The sequence below is a fragment of the Ornithodoros turicata genome, unplaced genomic scaffold (genome assembly GCF_037126465.1).
Source record: "Ornithodoros turicata isolate Travis unplaced genomic scaffold, ASM3712646v1 Chromosome17, whole genome shotgun sequence".
Taxonomy (NCBI): Eukaryota; Metazoa; Arthropoda; class Arachnida; order Ixodida; family Argasidae; genus Ornithodoros; species Ornithodoros turicata.
Genome location: NW_026999326.1, coordinates 688,949 through 707,709, shown reverse-complemented (window position 1 = coordinate 707,709; position 18,761 = coordinate 688,949). Strand labels below are relative to the sequence as shown.

The window sequence follows — 18,761 nt, the reverse complement described above, 5'->3', positions numbered from 1 at the left end:
GAGCAGACATTGGAAGCACGATTGCGCAAAGGCCGTCCCGCGTACAGAGTCAAAAAGCCACAACGCCGAGTAAAAGGAGAGTTCGTAACACGCGGAGCGAACCACATGACCGCGGAAATATGCGACGCTGCGTAAAAGACCGAAGCTGCAGGAAACGGAAACATGCTTGTTGGCTGTTCTTCGTTGACTACTGCACATCTACTACTTGCGTGGGCTGCACAGAATTTAGTACCCTACTGATGTCCTGTCCCACGTACAAGAACCTCCTCTATGTATGAAGTTTTACAAACTACGCAACACGGACAGTGAACTCAATGAGTTAACTGTGAAAGGGACTGTAAGCTGAATGACAAACCAATGCAAACTACACGTTCTTCGAAAATATTTTAAGGTCGGCGCTTAAGAGATGAGAGACATCTGCTGTGCACTGAGTAATAGAATTTCAAAGGCGCTATTCGCCACGTCACCACTTTCTGATCTCCGGAGCGGCAGTCGGAGGCAGTCGGATATCTTGTCCTCCCAGCACAGATTCAGACGACCGACGGAGTCTGCTGCCGGCAGAAGGAGAAGGTGACGCAACGGATACCGATCGCGCTTCATTTTTATTTCATCAGGATTGCTCTGCATGTGTGCCATTCAACGGCGTTCACTGTACTATGGCCAATTCTGAATGGGAACGCCAACGATGTTTGGTTTTACCGCGAAAATGGTGCAACGACACTCCGGCGCAGCAGCTTCGGAAAAATAATGCAATGCATAGACGTGATCCCTACGATGTAGCGTTGCATAGGACAATTTTTTTTCTACGTAAGGCGAAACAGATACGGAATACATAGCATGGATATTTATAAACGCGGATATTTCTTTCGCTGGACAAACCTTGACTACACGTAATCGTTCGCTTGTACCTTTCGAATACATGTATAAAAGCATAATATTTGGAAGCTACTCTTCCTACCCAAAGGAAAATAAAAATTTATTTCATTTAATTTAATTCAACTAATTATTGACTACGTGTAGCTCGACATCACAGCGTCATCGCCAGTCGGTGTTGGCACGCTATCGCGCCTATATTGGTGCACAACATCGAGATACACTTCAGTTGTGGAAAGTGAAATCGAATATGACAACGTCTATTCTCAAAATACTCCGGCAGGCGTTTGGGTCGTCCAGACGGAGGTTTGGGTTAATGCTGTTTTACGTTCATTAACGCTGCTTCGGAATCTATACTTTGGCCCATATCTTGTCCCGGTTTTCCATGTGGATGCATTCTGCATCATCCACAACGAGCGCAAGTGCCATAAGTTTTCTCTTTCATTGGTCCATCCTGCGTGTTGAGCTGTGCTACCAACATACGCTAGACACAGACGAAATGCAAGGGCGAAAACAGAAGAGTTAGAAAAACGGACTGCCGTCGGAAACTGACTCGTGTGAATGCTAGAGAATGAGCGGGCGTCTTCAGACGCGTAGTGACCTCGTTTATCTCGGATATCCTCTCACTCCTTCCCGACTTGCTACCGCCAGAAAACTGACTCATGTGAATATCGGGTTACTGTGTTTAAATTACGCATTTCTGAGTAGCTTATTATATTACGTTACTTGAACTTTACTTTAGTGGTAACTGCTCTATCACTATAAGTAAATGAACGTGTCAGTCGACTGTTCCGTATATGAGGAGCCTTACAGTAATGCAGAAGCAATTTTTAACGCCCTGTTTTTTTTTTCCTGGAGGACTTAAGTAGGGCAGCAAGATGCGCCATGCGAAGTAATTCACACCACAGAGTCATACTTATCGCAGAAATTGAATTTAAAGTACGCCACAAAAAGCGACCGTGCCCAACGGCAGTAGAAAGCAGTGCCAGCCTGTGATCTGCATGAATCCTCGCGCTGACGCTATAAGGATAACGCCCGCTGATTGGTCCAGAGAAATGTTGTCTGCTACTCGTCTGTTCGGGGTTCCGAAAAAGCATTGCTCCAGGCTCGGTCATGAATCAGGGTGTAGAACCGAAACGTTTTTCGTTCCGGTTTTCGTTCCGGTTCTACCATAAACGGTTCGGTACCGGTTCTGCTCCGGAGCAAAAAATAACGGTTCATACCGGTTTTAACCGGTTCCGCTTCTGGTGGACACATTAGTTCCCAGAAAAAAAATCGATGTTGCAAAATGCAAAACCCGTTTATTCCGTATACATGGTATTTGATATTAATAGGCAGCTGTGAAATTGGTAGCTCCTGGTTCCTGTAGGCTCCTGGATTGGTGCGATCGCATCCTATCCCAATGTCTGTTGCTGCTTCTTAGCCAGCAAGCACTACCGCACGAGTACGACGCAAATCGAGGAACATCTTCACTCACAAACGCGCTCGACGGCTCCGTTTTCTTTTCGTGCCCTGTCCATAAAAGAGGCACCACTTCGCACGAGCTTGCCTCGCGGATACGTAAATGTGTTCAACTTCGCTGCTCTCAAACAACGGACGCGTTGCGCGACATTACCGATAGAGAAGCCGTTACGCATCCCCTCTTTGGGTCGCTGTTTAGTTGAGGAGAGTTTGGGCGGATGAAATTAAAACGAACACTACGGCACTTTGGTAGAGAGCCACGACCGGTCACATGTACCTGTATGTATATGTGCGCGAACGATAAAACGTTACAAAGGGAGCCCAAGGGCCATAGTATATCGACAAACATTGCACCGAACCCTCGTAAAGTATCCATGACATGACTTCAGAACGCACGATGTCAGTTTAATTCGCCTACTCGTAGTCCAAACCGGCGAAGTTTTTGCTTGGACCGAAAACCGTTAAATACATTTTTCGGTATCCCTCTTGAGCGAAAAAAACGTATATGGTTTCGATTCCGTCCCGGTTCGCTCCAAAATAGCAGTTTCTTTTCGGTTTTCGGTTCGCTCCGACACCCTGGCCATGATTCGGCCGCTCCTTCTATCCCCAATTCTCCCGGAGAACTGGCAAAACTGGTTTACGGCGGCAAAGGGACAAGGCGCTGACCTCCACTGACCGCCGAACCAGAACGAGTTCTCCCTGCAACATCATCGGTGACGTGGCATCACACGTTCTCCTCCTCGTTATACCAGAATGGCGAGCTAAGGGCGAACGCGCGGAATCATGTTTCTGTGCGTTTTCTTTTTCTTTTTTTTTCTGGGAAACAAATTACACACATCAACACCTTTCGCGCTATTCGGTAAAATAACACACACACTTTCATCAGACGTCTTAATCCGAATTTTTTTGGATGGCCCTCTGTAGTCCTTTAAAGTGGCACTACTGAGAGAATTTCTTGTCTCCAGAAACCTACCGAATTCATGTCATTGCAAGCCATACTGTATACTCCCAAATTATTGATTCTGAATGTGACAGAAGAAAAGCATAACCCAATTAATATCTAGTCTTGAGAAATATGAAGTTATATGGTTTACAATCTGCCAACCGTACGGCAACATTGCTCTTCCAAGGTCTATTTCGTGCTCCTCGCTACAGCTGATGGCATGCTTCCAACGTAGAGCGGAGGGTGGAGACCTGGACAGCGCGCGCGCTGTTGCTAAGATGCAGACGTCAGTGCTCTCGGTGATATTATACACTCTACAAGCGTTCTTGGACAAATTTGCTGAAGCGCGTAACTTCACTTAGGCATTCACGTTTTGCGCATTGCGGCCTCGAGCGAGACTGATCTGAACAGCGCCATCTGCTTGAAAAAACCACTTTCAGCAGTTTCTTCATTGAACCGTCCACGAAATGGGGTGGCACCTTTGACGTTGTAATGTGATCCCAACATGAATTTCTTTGGCATCCTCGTTGGTGGGTAGGTCTTCTCCCTTTTGCTTATGGCTTTGGTATGTTCCGCGCCAAACATTCCCTAAGAAAAAAATTGTATTTCCCCCATAGATGTTTGATATTTCCAGCAGGGGCATAGAAGAGAGATCCTTTCGATAATTCCCAGGAGGGGTGCTGTCTTCTGCTGTCGCCTGGCCCATTGTGATGCAAGATCGTGCTCCAAATACGGTTGAGCCATCAGGGCGATATGCGTGACAGCTGGCCCGTCAATGCCAACTTTATCGATGTATGCTTCTTTCTTTCCTGTGACGTCATTGCCATTGACATTGCGCACTGTATCTTCTCCCACCCCTGTGTCAGTACAATGTACGTGCGCACTCCACCATAACATTTTATTCCGAATACGAGTGGTGCGTCAGTACATGCCGTGGGTTTATTTTGCTGGATGCGTTAATATTATCGTGTTTTTTGACGAAGAGATGTTCGGATTGTGAGTATACTGTTTAATGTGTGTCTAGTGGTTAGTTAACATTTGTAATCTAGTGCGACAATTAGACAATAGGTGCAGAGCATGTGTAGCGTATAGAATGCGAGCATGGCTGTACAGAGCAGGCCTCGTGCAATCGCGACAATGGCCTTGTTCATTAACCGCGGAGTCAGTTGAACGACTTGGTCTGCATACAAGTATATACGTAACAAAACGAGCTCTGGAGTGCAAGAAGGGGAAGGAACGATCGAACAAACTGTTTAATCATTACTAAGAACATCAATTAGTTATCAGAACATCAAGTTAGAAGTGCTTGTCTTGGCGCGAGCTCGTTCTTAATTTTTTGAATACACATCAATAGAAGAACTAAGACTTGAATATTAATGATGCATGAAAACTTAGGGAGCTTGTTACTTATACGTAGGGTTCCGCGCTTTCGGTTTTAATTGAAAAACACCGAAAAACATAGGCCGGGTAAATTTGCCCTCATTCGGTTTCAATGGAAAAACACAGCATGCAGAGGAACATTCTAGGAATAATGACAAAGATAAATTGCTGCACATGCCCAGCAAGTTGTTGATGCAGATTAGAAAACCATACAGAAATAGGATGGTTATGAAAAATGTCCGTTTACTTTTTCCGTAACCTCAGAAAGCCACCGCAGCGAACAACGCCACGTCGAATGAACGTCGTGCCGGAATTACCAGTGATGGCCACTAACTACTTCTACAGTAGTTTAACTATAACTACTAACTACTTTGTGATTGAGTAGTTTAACTAGTAGTTCAACTACTTTTCAGGGGAGTAGTTAAAACTACTTTTTTAACTACTGCAGTGTAGTTTAACTACACCTATAACTACTTAACGTTGTCCACCAACACCAATCCCTTGTAGTGTTCTTGGATACCTAAATATGAATCACAAGCAATAATAAACTTCGGCTCAAGCCATTGCTACAATCGTTAAATACAAAGCTTGCGGCGGGATTCTTTCTGTGCCTACGCGATAAAATAAGTTGCAGAATTATTTCGCAGCAAATGAGGCTTCACTAGACAAGCATTAAAAGTGAAGATTTAGTACACATGCACGACACAATTGCTCTGCACCTCCGTTCTCACCAAACAAGTAGCTCAAGGTAAAAGTCGGAAGCACAATCGTGCCGTAAAGCTTGCGGCAAAATCGGTAGTAGTTGGCGCCTTCAGTAACCTAACTACTGTACTTAACTACTCAAAATAGTAGCTTAACTAGTAGTTGCCACTACATTTCTGCAAGTAGTTCATAACTACTTTTTAACTACAATCAGGTAGTTTAACTAGTAGTTTAACTACATGTAGTTAACTACTGGCCATCACTGGGAATTACATTGTGGCTTCTATTCACCGACAACTGTCGGGTAAACCATGTACACGCCACAAAAAAACATCGAAAAACGCCGATTTCGTGAACACCGATAAACATCGAAAAACATACCCCGAATCCGGCCAAAAATAAAAACCGAAAACGCGGAAGCCAACTTCCACGGTCCTAATGCAAAAAAGCAATACAAGAAGAGTGAGTGATGGAAGTGCGTTCTGGCGGAAGCATTCGCGCAAGGAAAATCCAGTTTTGGAGCAGCCTGGCGCGATCCGCCGACGAAGTGCATCGGACGTGTACGGTTACTCATTTATGATGTGGAATGAATGCGTTCCATATTCACTTTCACTTTCATTGTGTCTGGGGGCAATTTTCCACTCAATGTAGAGGCGCGAGATCAGGGAGCTGCGAGACTAACATATCGTACCGACTGCGTGTCCACGCATCGTATTTCGTTGTCGATAAGCCTCGCGATCCTCAAGGGCAGCAAGTTACAGTGACCGACAACAGTAGGCAACCATATCTTTAGAGACGCGCAAAAAAGCGATCGAAACCAAGTGTTAAAGTGTGGAGATCACCAATGTATATATACAGGGTGTCCACGCTAAGTGTGAACAGATTTTTTAAAAATATATTCAATCACTTTTTCCGAGATGAAATCAATTGCAATATAGCATATGCTGAAGGGCACTCCCTAGGGGGGCATTAAGAGACTCCTAAGGCAATGTCTTAATTAACTTTCAATAATTAACTTTTTAATTATAAAAGCTACGAAGTTGCTCCAATGAGAACATCTGATCTCTTCGGTCCCCAGATACCAAAAGCATTTTCAGAACAAAAATCCGTTCGGTAGATCGTCCGCAAAAAATTCGTGAAGGAACGCCATTTTTTTCTTTATTTGGTTTATTGCGCATCTTCGAAGAAGCGGCTTTCCTTTACCCCCAGTGTGAGAGTGAGAGTGAAAGAGCACAGTGCCGCCTCATGCGTCGAAGATTAGCTTTAACTTGCGGAAACAAAACTAAAACACAAATCTATCGGGTGACTCTATCGCGACTGCCCTTATCTTGGGCTGCATTTTCTGTTTTCTTTTAATCTTTTTCCAGGACGCAAGAGGCGATAGTGTGCTCTTTCATCCTCCCATATTGGGGGCGAAGGAAAGAAGCGTCTCTAGAGGTGCGCAATGAAGAAAATAAAGAAAAAAATGGCCTTCCTTCACGAATTTTTTGCGGGCGATCTATCGAACGGATTTTTGTTCTGAAAACGGCTTTGGTATCTGGTGACCGAAGAGATCAGATGTTCTCATTGGAGCAACTTCGTAGCTTTTATAATTAAAAAGTTAATTATTGAAAGTTCATTAAGACATTGCCTTAGGAGTCTGTTAATGGCCCCCTAGGGAGTGCCCTTCAGCATAGGCTATATTGCAATTGATTTCATCTCGGAAAAGTGATTGATATATTTTTAAAAAATCTGTTCACACTTAGCGTGGACACCCTGTATATACAAGTACAATGTAAAGCGAGTTGGTGTACACTTCACACATGCAACATCTCCTTCAGCTTGGGGAAATAGAATAGAAATATTCTACAGAAATATATTATAGAATAGATAACCCAGAACGAACAGCACAATTATTGTTTATAAGTCCCAAACGTCGCCACACCAGCATTGGACAGCTGTTTCGGCCTTATTGGGCCTTCATCAGCAATGTGCAACGCATTGCTGATGAAGGCCCAATAAGGCCGAAACAGCTGTCCAATGCTGGTGTGGCGACGTTTGGTACTTATAAACATATGTTCAACGTGCAGCCAAAGAGCCTATGCTATTTTTTTTTCACTAGCACAATTATTGGTACGTCAAAGGGACGGTATATATTTGCGTCGCAAGCCTCGAGACTACTTTGGTAGGGCGAGACAAGGCCGCTAGGCCTAACTGGCATCAGCTTCGACTGATTAGCCGGCTAGCAGGTCGCTGTGACAGTTTCCTCTCATGTTTATACGTATTTTGTCAAACGTTCCTGTGTGTCGTTCACTTCGGGTTTCGTTTCTCATAACACGCGTTATCTTCGTGGTCTGCGAAGTAGTCGCCTATGACTACGCGCCTTGGCGCAACTTTGCCGCAAATACAACAAAAATGTCCTCTACGGCGCAGGATGGCGCAGCACCCCGTGATTGGCGCTGTTTGGCGACAATAGCGCAGCACTTTCATCACTGATAACGAGTCCACGTCTGAGCCAATACTCCGTCTTGCGGGAAATTCCAGGAAAGCGACTGTTCCGCGGAACCTCAACTTCGACTCGAATGAACACATGAAGGAAAACTAGTGTAAGTCCATCGAACAAACGTCGGGGGCGTCCGGGGGCAGAGACCAGAAAAGACACGACCACTTTGTAGCCTTGAAAAGAGACGACTGTTTTATTTATAAAAACAAGGGAGAGACAGGGGCACCAGAAACAGTGACCAGAAGCGCCTCTATGAAGATCTTGGGTTGGGTATTAGGTTACATCGACCCATTTGGGGAGGTTCCAACGAGGGGTGCGGGTATAGCGCCCCATAACATGAACTCGGTTGACCTGTGGCTCACATGAAAACAGTAAAAAAAAGCAAAAAAAAACAGTTGACTGGCGTAGTCGGCAATATTCTCCATTGCGTTGTTACACGTTGTGATATTCGCCACACTAGAGACTAGACAGACCTGTGTCATAGAGTCCCTGGTTTCCATAGTATGCCAAATGATACCAGTCGTATTTTTAAGGGGCTTCCCCTTGGACCCCTGACCCTAAGAAGAATAGCCCATTAATTGATAACAATATTGAGGCCGTGCATAACTATATCATCAGCATGATCAGGAATAGTCCTAGTTCTCCCCGCCACAACCTCACAATTGAAGAAATGTCGGCACTAAGAGGCTTAAAATCCCGTTCTGCTATAATAACTGGACCAGCAGGTGAAGGTGGTAGTATCGTCATTCTTAGTACCACAGATTATATTACAGAAGCTAACTAGAAACTAAGCAGTCCCAAATTCTACTTAGCTCTTGATAAACACCCTACAGCTTCATTCTGCAATGAAGCTATTGAACTATTGATTCCCTTTGCCACCAGAACATAATTCCTTACAACATTACAAAGTTCATCATACCAAATAAGGTTAAACCAGGCACATTCTACCTTCTTATTAAAGTGCATAAAGAAAACCATCCGGGGAGACCCATTATATCCGGCATCAATACCCCCATCGAAAACATCTTCCTAGTTGTTGATCAATGCATTAGCAACATCCCGTGCCTCCTTCCTTCATATATGAAAGGTACTAACGGCTTTTTGCTTAAGATTGAATCTATTAACAATAGCGGTGCTGATCTCAATAATGCGATTTTAGCCACTATGGACGTAGCATCATTGTACACAAATATCCCGCATAGTGAGGGACTTCAGTGCGTCGATACTTTTCTCAGGCCTTACCCGTCTGCGTTATTCCCCTTCTAATTCCCATTCTAGAATTTGTCCTGAAGTACAACAACTTTGTATTTTCTAACACTCACTACGTACAAGTCCATGGAGCCGCAATGGGTTCACGCGTATCTCCAAATTATGCAAATCATTTTATGGTTGTCTTTTGAGAAAAGAGCACGCCAGAGCTTTGATGTACGGCGATTATTTACTACAGCTATATTGATGATATACTTGTGATTTGGCCAGCTGACGAAATAAAAGCATTTTTGGATCACTTCAATTCGCTGCATAGTTCCATGAAATTTTCCTGTACTTTCTCATACCATACTGTGAATTTTCTCGATGTTACAGTTTCACTTAAAGATGGCACGTTAGTAGCTGACCACCTCAAGAAACATCCGTCGTCATTACCTTCATTTCGATAGCTATCATCTCCATACACAAAACAAAAATATCCCCTACGGTCAGTTCTTGCGACTAAAACGCATTTGTTCCGATGAATATAGTTTTTCCAAGCAATCCCTGAACAAGTCTATGGATTTCTTAAAAGAAGGATACCCCTGCGCTTAGTTAAAGATGCTCTACAAAAGTTTGACAGAGAGACTCTCTTTTAAAACCAATAATTAAAAGGGAAAGGTCAAACCGAATTTTCTCAACTCAATAGAACAATGTTTTAAAAAAATGCAAAACAATTCTACGTCGTCATATTAACGTTCTACATGCAGACGAAAAATGAAAGAAATATTCCCGCACGCTCATACCCTAGCGTTACGGCGCCATCGTAACATCCGCGACATACTTTGTAGCACCAACGTACAAAAAGAGCCCTCAGGCTGTACCCCTTGTAATAGGAAACGATGCCAAACTTGAAAACATATCTTTCCTTGCACTAGCGTCGAAAGCCACGCCAGCATTTTTTAGTTCAAAGTTGGACAACCTTTAAACTGTTCCTCATATAGCATTTGCTACACAGTATTTTGCTAAAGATGCGGTTTACAGTACATTGAAGAGTCTCGTAATTCCATGCGCGAAATGTTTTATGAACACGAAGGTGACATCGTTCATAAACGACAGACTCCCATATTTGTGCATTTCAATCTCCCTGGTCACGACTATAATGAAGACTTAAAGACTGTAATTTTAGAATCGGCTTCACTAACGATTAGAAGCGAAGGAATACATAATATTTTTTAATTGCAAAGCTTCACATATGGTTCTCCATGGTATAAATGTACACAGCGGTTCGCTTTACCACCTGACGAAAAGGAACATTGATATTTCGCAACCTGTTCCAACAGTCAATAATACTGTGGTAAATGCTTGCCATTTGGTTAATTAACTTGATTAAGTGACTGATTCATTGATGCGCAATGCGCATAATGCAGTGTGCTTCCCCTATACCTCAGCATTGTATCATTGAAAAACTGTCCAACTCCCACCCTCATTACTTTAGTGTGTCCGCATTGTTTTTATAACATATCAGTGTCGAACTTTTGAATGCACAAGTAATTTTTGCGCGCCGCTCACATTAGCTGTAAGAAGCTTGTACTTAGCCTTTTTCTTCTTTTGCAACGGACAAGTGCGGCCGGCAGGAATTCAAACGGTAAAAGTGGTGTATATGCGTTTCTTCCAAGGGTCTTGGTGACAGATATCTATCCAACGTATAGTCTTCTATTTTGTTCTTTGTGATTTCCTCCTTCCGTTGCTTCTCTATTGTTCTTTGGTTCTTTCTCTCACCGATCCCACTCCCTATATAAGCAGTATTTTAACTGCTTCTTTTGTCTGAAGAAAGGCAGGCTCTGCCCGGAAGCTCACGTATTTACTCTGACTTCGTGCTTCATTCTTTCGGTATTATTTTTCTTGACGGCATTTCAACAAGCTGGACTGTGTAGTATTTTACCCTCTTAGTCCCTAATTCGTTAGAACTTTCAGGAGCGAGGAATAGTGGTATACAACACCCACTTTTGTTATGCTTCTTTTGTTGGTATACGCGTATTCGACAGAGCTCATGATTTCGTCACTTTACCTGCCCAAGTGTACGAAGTTGGGGTAGTTGGTATCTTGACATATTGTTGAATGCAGCAAGAAACAACGCAGGAAGAACGAAGTAGACGCCAGGGCTGCTTACTCACAACGGATAGAATATTTATTTCGGGACGGACAAGGAAAATAAAGCATTACGATGAACAGGTTTGAAACACGAAAAGATCCACTGACCCCCCCCCCCCCCCCTGTTAACACACATGCTTAAAGATAGCCCGTCACTGTCTAACACTATGACACATGCCACGCATGCCTGACAAAGTACCGAGCATAAGAATCCACATCAAAGATTACGTCGTATGCCGATATGCTATCAATTGCAAAGGCAGGTCAATGGAGGGCTGGCTACCACACATATCCCCGTTCTTTACTTCAGCTACCTCCCTTGCTATCTTTTGTTTGAACATAGCTTTTGCCTCTGTGTGTCCAAAAAGTAGAGCCTTATAGAGAAATGTGGATATGTGCGTTTTCGGCATTAAGTGGGAATGTCGGTTGGTTCCTTTCTAGCATACCTCTCTTCGACTGTAATTGAACATAAAGAAGGTTTGTACATACAAAGCCGAGGCACTCCCATTGGCTCTGCTATCGTTTGACTCAAAGGTTGCTACCGCAATTGGGTGTACCTGTGTGTGGCGCAGGTTTGGGTACGTTGATGATTTCCTAGTGTTCTATAAGACCAGTCCCCACTTTGGAGATCTTTCTGAGACCTTCTTCCTGCCTACTTTTGAGGCTCATGCGGAAGGACTCAGATTCACTTTTGAGTTGCCCGTGTGAGACACTCTCCAGTTTTTTTATCTGAAATTGAGTCGGAACTGCACACACGTGTGTTGGACTTACAGTTCGAGGTCTAAAAAAGGAGTAGTACCTTTTGATACATGTCACACCAAACTGGTTAAAAGGGGAATTGCGTCAACGGCACTTTGGTCTTCTTTACGCAAATCATGTGAACACCAAATACAAAGCAGCTTTGCCTCTCAGGTCCAGAGGTTGATGGAGGGAGGCTACCCGCTTCCATTTTTGCAGAACGTTGCTGAGATCGTATTGCAGAAGGTAAAGGGCAAGGCGAGAGGGCTGCGTAGCGAGTTGAGGGGTAGGCCCGTAATACTGCCATACATTCATACCTTGTCTCACAATTTTAAAACTGTGGCTAAAAGGCATGGGGTTCTACTAGTTCTGACTGCTCCTATTAAGCTCAAGGTTTTGTGTTCTAAAGTCAACAACCCTAAGCCCACAGGTGAATGTAAAATGCAGCACAAGAAAAGAAGCTTTTGTGAGTTGCCGACAGCTAGTAGTTTACAGCATACCGCTCTCATGTGAACGACGATATATTGGGCAAACTGGGCGCTGCCTCTACACACGGCTGCTTGAGCACCAAAGCAACAAACAAAGGTTGGGCCAAGCTAGGCTATAGTTAGGCTGGCCTACCTGGCCTTGCTTGGTACATCATCGACCAACAAACTTGTTTCTTGATACGGATATGTACCTTGGCCAACGATTTGCCAAGCATTGGCCAGCCTACGTTGTGGCAAGCTTGTGCCAAGATACAGACCAAAGCATTCCTGCGGCGTCCCTCATTTTCAGACTCAATTGTCTCGCGGCGTAAGGTAACGATATACCATTATTTGTTTGTTGCTCGTATTTCACAGCGTTTCCTGAGGAAAAACAGATACTATACATAACTTGTCTCGCGAGCTTCCGCAAATTCGAGAGACCTGTTCGCGTGTGTGTCAAAATGAAGGGTGAGGCGTGTCTAAGTTTAATTTGGCGCGTACACAAACTACACTGAAATGATGAATTGCTTGTCGTATTAATTCGCCATGGAGGTAATGCTTCTGTTTGTTACTGCTTTAGTTTTGGGAAATGCCCTTGGTCCATCGAAAGTCGAACTCATGCAGCGCTAGACCATTCAACGTTTCCCTCTCCCCCAGGCGAGATCGATCAAAGCTTTGGCAAGTGCTTGGCCAACGAGCTCGTTTCTTGATACGGATCTGTACCCTGGCCGACGGCTTTCCAATCCTCGCTGTGCCTATCACTGTGCAACGCTGCGCCAACGTTGGATGGCCGAAAGAGTCGTTGGCCAACTGTCATCCGACCTTTTGCCAACCGTCGGCCATCGGCCATTGCTTGCTTGGGCATAGGCCAGCGGTGTCCAATTCAACTCCATCAGGTCACCTTGCCGTTCACTGTCGCTCATGCGGGTGCAAGCCACTTTTTGGACACACAGAGGTAAAAGTTGTGTTCAAACAAAAGATAGCAACGGAGGTAGCGGAAGCATCTTTAATAATAAAGAACGGGGGTATGTGTGTAAGCCAGCCCACCGTTGACCTGTTTTTGGAAGAGGTAGCATATTTGCTTACGACGTAATGTTTGATGTGGATTCGTTTGCTCGGTACTTTGTCAGGCATGCGTGGCATGTGTGATAGTGTTAGATAGTGACGGGTTATCTTTAAGCATGTGTGTTAACAGGGGGGAGGGGGGGTCAGTGGATCTTTTTGTGTTTCAAACCTGTTCATCGCAAATGCTTTATCTTCCTTGTCCGTCCCGAAATAAATATTCTACCAGTTGTGAGTAAGCAACCGTGGCGTCTACTTCGTTCTTCCTGTGTTGTTTCTTGCTGCATTCAACAATATGACTTTACTTGTCGTTGAAAGGTGTGGACTAACTCGGTGATAATAAAAAATTCTTTAAGATAATGTGCTACAACGGATGTGATAACAGCCTGGAACAGATCTAGAGTGCCATCATCTCTAAATTATGTTGTTGCAATGGTGAATATTTATAGAACGAATGTGCCTTGCCTACTCTCCCGTCCCACATTCTTTTTCTTTTCATTTTTCTAACACCTGCTCTAAGATGCTCCGTCATCCTTCGTACACTAGTTGTAAAATATAGGTTGTGGCAACAAGAGCCACACTAGAATAAAGCAAGTCCCTGGCTTCTTAAATTATTCTTCGAATCGTTGGAAATTCTTATTATAGGTTACACAAAACATCGAGTAATATTTACGCTGTTTCACTCCCGAACAACTTCAGCACTATATGCATGCTGGCAGAAAAGAAAGCATTTTGACTCACTCTCACGCAGTATGCTCCGTCTATAGCGCTTGCAGGCAATGCTCTCCAGTACGCACAAGAACTGAAAAACCATAACGGAAACCAGAGACACCAAGTGACCAAGGCCCATCTTACTGATACGCCGAAATGGTTACAGGGTAATTCCATTTTAAATCGACTAAGGTCCGCCGAAGACATTTTTAGATTTCAGTGGAAAAAAATATATGTTGGAAACGACCTCGAGTGAAGACGAAAGCAGGTTCCCGGAGAGGTAAGGTGGCGCCGTCTTCCCGATGTGAGTTTTTCTCGCGACTTTGCAGCTTTACTGATGGCATTTCATTCGCGTCACATCCCTTATAGATAGCACACGTAAAGTCTGGGCACTCTAGTATACCTGCAAGGAGTGAAAACTGTGTCACTCTAAAGGGACACTGAAGAAAAAGATGCCAAATTTAGCAGAGATGACAAAAATTGCACATTTTTTTAGCGCTCATATTCGTCAACGGCAGGTCAGATATCCGTAAATCAAGTATGCTTTTAATGCGCAATCTTTCCTCTATCTTTCATTGTATAGTAAACCATTCTATCTCGTTTCGTTGCCGAAAAAGAGATGTCAGTAAATTTCGGTGAGAGCAGAAAATTGCGATGTTTGGTATGGCATACCTCAGCCGCTACCATATTTATTCTAATAATTTTGCGGATACTGAAAGGCCAAAGTATGCCATAAATCCAGCTCCAAAAATATGCTGCACTATTTTAGTAGGGTGAACGCAGCGCATTTTTCTCTGTGCCCAGGTCTCGCCGTTGGAGACCTGCACTACGACTCCACTTTCGAGCCGCACGCCATCGCGCGTTTCTCATTTCACAGCGCCTTCGGTCTCCCTGATGTTGCATTCATTCGTGCCGCCTGCACTTATTTGTGGACATGTCCACGTCGCCATTCTTATTTACGTGCAACTCTTTTATATGCCGCTGCGAGACCAACAGATGGGGTCGGTCTATTATGCCGCAGCTACTGAGAGTGGTGTACTGACTGACGATATGTAGCTGAGTATAAAGCAACAACTTCTGAAACAGTTTATTCAATATTGCACAAGGTGCGAATTTTTAAAAATTAAATTCTGTACTGGGAAGCGCTACCTGTGGCTGATTGCTGGAGGTGCCGCCTTTATTAAAGCCGAAAAAAAAAAAGTAACAAAGATTGTCAGCCTACGATGCATAGGTGGGTACGTTGCATAGGTACGTTGCATGCCATTCTGCGATAGAAATGATCGTGACATCTAACAACAACAACAACTTTATTTTGGCTTTGGAGAGTGGGGAGGTTCATCGCCACAGGCGATGCTCTACCCCATTGCTGGTGGGACATCTATTTGTGAGATATATTATTAAAAACTAATGAGGGACGCATTCTAACGACAAGTGTTCGCCTGGTCTGGCGCGGTCCAACCTTCCTCTTATTGACCAAATCCTGTCTAATTGACCAAATAATGTCGGGGCTCAAGGGCTGCATATGCCATCCTATGCAATGTAGCTGGACAGTTTTTTGTTACTTTTTTTTTGCGGCGGTAATAATGACGGCACCTCCAGCAATGAGTCACTTGGTAGCACTTCCCAGTACAGATTTTTTTTAAAGCGCACATCCTGTGCGGTATTGAAAAAACTTTTTGAAAAGTTGTTACTATACATTGTTGCTACATATCGTCAGTCAGTACACCACTCAGTCGCTGCGGCATAACAGACACACGCCATCTGTTGGTCCCGCAACGGCATATAAAAGGGTTGCACGCAAATCCACAAATAAGTGCCAGCGCCGGGAATCAGTTCAACATCAGGAAGACCGAAGGCCCTGTGAAACGGGGAACGCGCGATGGCGTGCCACTCGAAAGTGGAGTGAAAGTGCAAGGCCGACACGGCGAAACCTGGGCACAGAGAAAAATTCGCTGCGTTCATCCCACTAAAATATTGCAACATATTTTTGCAGCTGGAGTTAAGGCATACGTTGGCCTTTCAGTAACTGCAAAGTTATTGGAATAAGTATTGCAGCCACTGACGTATGCTATCCATACCAAACATAGGCAATTTTCTGCTCTCATCCATGGATGAGAGCAGAAAATTGCCGAAAGAGTTGTCAGTAAAGCTGCAGCTTTACTGACAACTCTTTCGGCAAGGAAATGGGTTAGAATGGTTTTCTATATATTGAACAATAGAAGAAAGATTGCGCATTAAAAGCATACTTCAACTACAAATCTGCCGTCAATGAGCAATGAGCGCTAAACAATGTGCATTTTGTGTCATATCTGCTGACTTTGGCATTTTTTCTTTAGCGTCCCTTTAAAGTGACACCGTTTTCACTCCTTACAGGTGTACTAGAGTGCCCAGACTATACGTGTGCTAACTATGAGGGCTGTCACGGGAATTAAATGGCGTCAGAAAGGCTGCAAAGTCGCGATAAAAATCACGTCGCGAAGATGGCGCCACCTTACAACCTCTACATCTGTGGACTGGTAGACCCTAGGAAGCTCTGGGATCCTGCTTTCGTTTTCAATTTAGGTCGTTTCTAACATATATTTTTTTTCAGTAAAATACAAAAATTGTCATGGGCGGACCTTGGTCGATTTAAAATGGAATGACCCTACAGTCGTCCTAACTGTAGGAGAACCGTCGTTATTCGTCCTTCACTGAATTCCTCCGCAGACAGGAAGAGTGTAAATATTTGCCGAGCAAACTTGTCTAACATTGTTTTGACGTGCGAGAACATACGTCTTCACACGCACCTTGTTCTGGGAAGGAAGCGACTGACGGTGAAAGTTGCAGCACGTCAATGTTTTCACTCCGCGTCTGAAGGGACGCTTGCACTCAAAACAATACTTCCTTCTTTTCTATATGAGACCGTAGGAATTTGTTCTCTCTGTGTTTCTTGAGGCGGCGCGTAATGATTTGATGCGAAAATGTTTCTTCGCGTATTTCAGGGTGTCTTATTTTCCCCGTTATCGTCAGTTGGAGGCCTATTTCTTTCTGGAAAGAAGAAGGTACGCTAATCAAGTTCAGACAATCATCATTCGCGTTAACCCTTCAGATTTCATAATGGGGAGCGGCGAAGCTCGTTTGGAAATCTGTGTGGCTCGTCTCACAAAGCGTGTACATGTGGATGTTGACAAGGTGATAGTGAAGGATCTCACTTCGTAGGGGAACGCAAGGCAGAGTGAGACGAAAAAGCTTGTCGATTTCTTATATTTTTGTACAGGAAAGAAAACGGTACATTTTTAAAGGGGCAGTCAACAGGCCGCCAAACATTTCACAAATAATGTCACCCCATGAAAGAACGCAGGTCATAATACCCAAATATACATTTCATTCGGCTGGTGCCAGCTCGGTGACCCACATAAATGTTCGCAGTGATTCGATTGTTTTATCTACTCTACTGAAGCTGATCCTAAGGATCAACGGGATCACTCTGGTTTACACTTCGCAAAATAAACTTCGAGAATAAACTACTCGAAATAAATCAGGAAAAAATCCATGGTGTAAAGATAAAGCCCTGAAAATCAACTTTTGCGATACAAACGCTTCAGATTCAAACTTTCAAAATAAATCATCTCTGATTGGTCGACAGGCACGACAGCCTCAGAGCAGCGAAGGCTTTTGGCTCAGCGTCTCAAATAGTTCCCCGCAGGGAGAGGCTTTTTGCGGTGGGTTGGGAACGAGAGTACCGAGTCTGGACGAATCGTTTACTGTATTCTCCGCCGGCTATCAGGATTCTGTTGACACTGCAGTTAATGCTTTGTTCTGCTGCTCGCCTGTAAAATTTGAGTGTGTGGAACTCTGAATTCGTGTCGTGTCACCAAATGAGTTCCCGGTGTTGGTTCCAGCTATGGTGGACACCTGCTATATTATGAACAGTGTCGCGAACATCGCCATTCTCCTGCAGGGCTGCCTTGGTTGTGAAATCGTAGAGTTGAAAAGTGACGATCGACGGAAAAGCATGATTCCGATACCGTGTGGATGTGTTGTGTTTGTCAATCTGTATGTGTTTGTGTGTGTTCCAGCGTCAAAACCGTAGAATCGTGAAATCGGAACCTGCCTGTGGTTTTCCTTGCGAGCCTACGTTTTGACAAATGCAGGGAACACTTACTGGACAGACTCCCGAAATGCATTTCTGCAAATAAGCTGCATATGAATGCGAAGAAATTGTTTGTTTGTTTGCAAGAAAAAAACTATTTTCTCTCGGATGAATAACTTGAGTCAGCTGAGGTGCCCTAATTTGTTGTAACCAGCATACGGTAATCTTAAAGTGTAACGAAATAAGATTCTAATTTCAGGAACATTCACATTGATTCGCGCACCTTCCTAGACAACGATTTGCCATACAAAAGCTGCAAGAGATGTGTGTAGACATAATACTTCAAGCACTTTGTTTTCACTGGTCTTTGAATACCCTAGAACCTAAGAATGCCATTTTCAAGGTCTTAAAAACCATGAAATTTTCTCACAGAAATTTTTGCATCTTTTTTATTCGGGTGGATATACAGATCAAATTCTGGTTGTCAGATGTCGGAACTGAAGAAAACCAAGCGCAATGAGTAACTGA

General features: G+C 43.9%; 1 protein-coding gene across 3 annotated transcripts in view; it reads left to right on the top strand.

Annotated features, from left to right (window-relative positions):
* LOC135372798 (synaptic vesicle glycoprotein 2C-like) overlaps positions 1 to 18,761 on the top strand; it is a 767,922-nt gene that overhangs the window by 202,602 nt on the left and 546,559 nt on the right. Inside the window, exon 1 of one of the 3 annotated variants that reach the window (XM_064606263.1) lies at positions 4,197 to 4,273. The exons of the other annotated variants lie outside the window; for them this stretch is intronic. The gene's annotated coding sequence lies outside the window, so the exon portion shown is untranslated. Of the gene's footprint in view, positions 1 to 4,196; positions 4,274 to 18,761 lie in introns of those variants that run through there. 3 annotated transcript variants of the gene reach the window in all.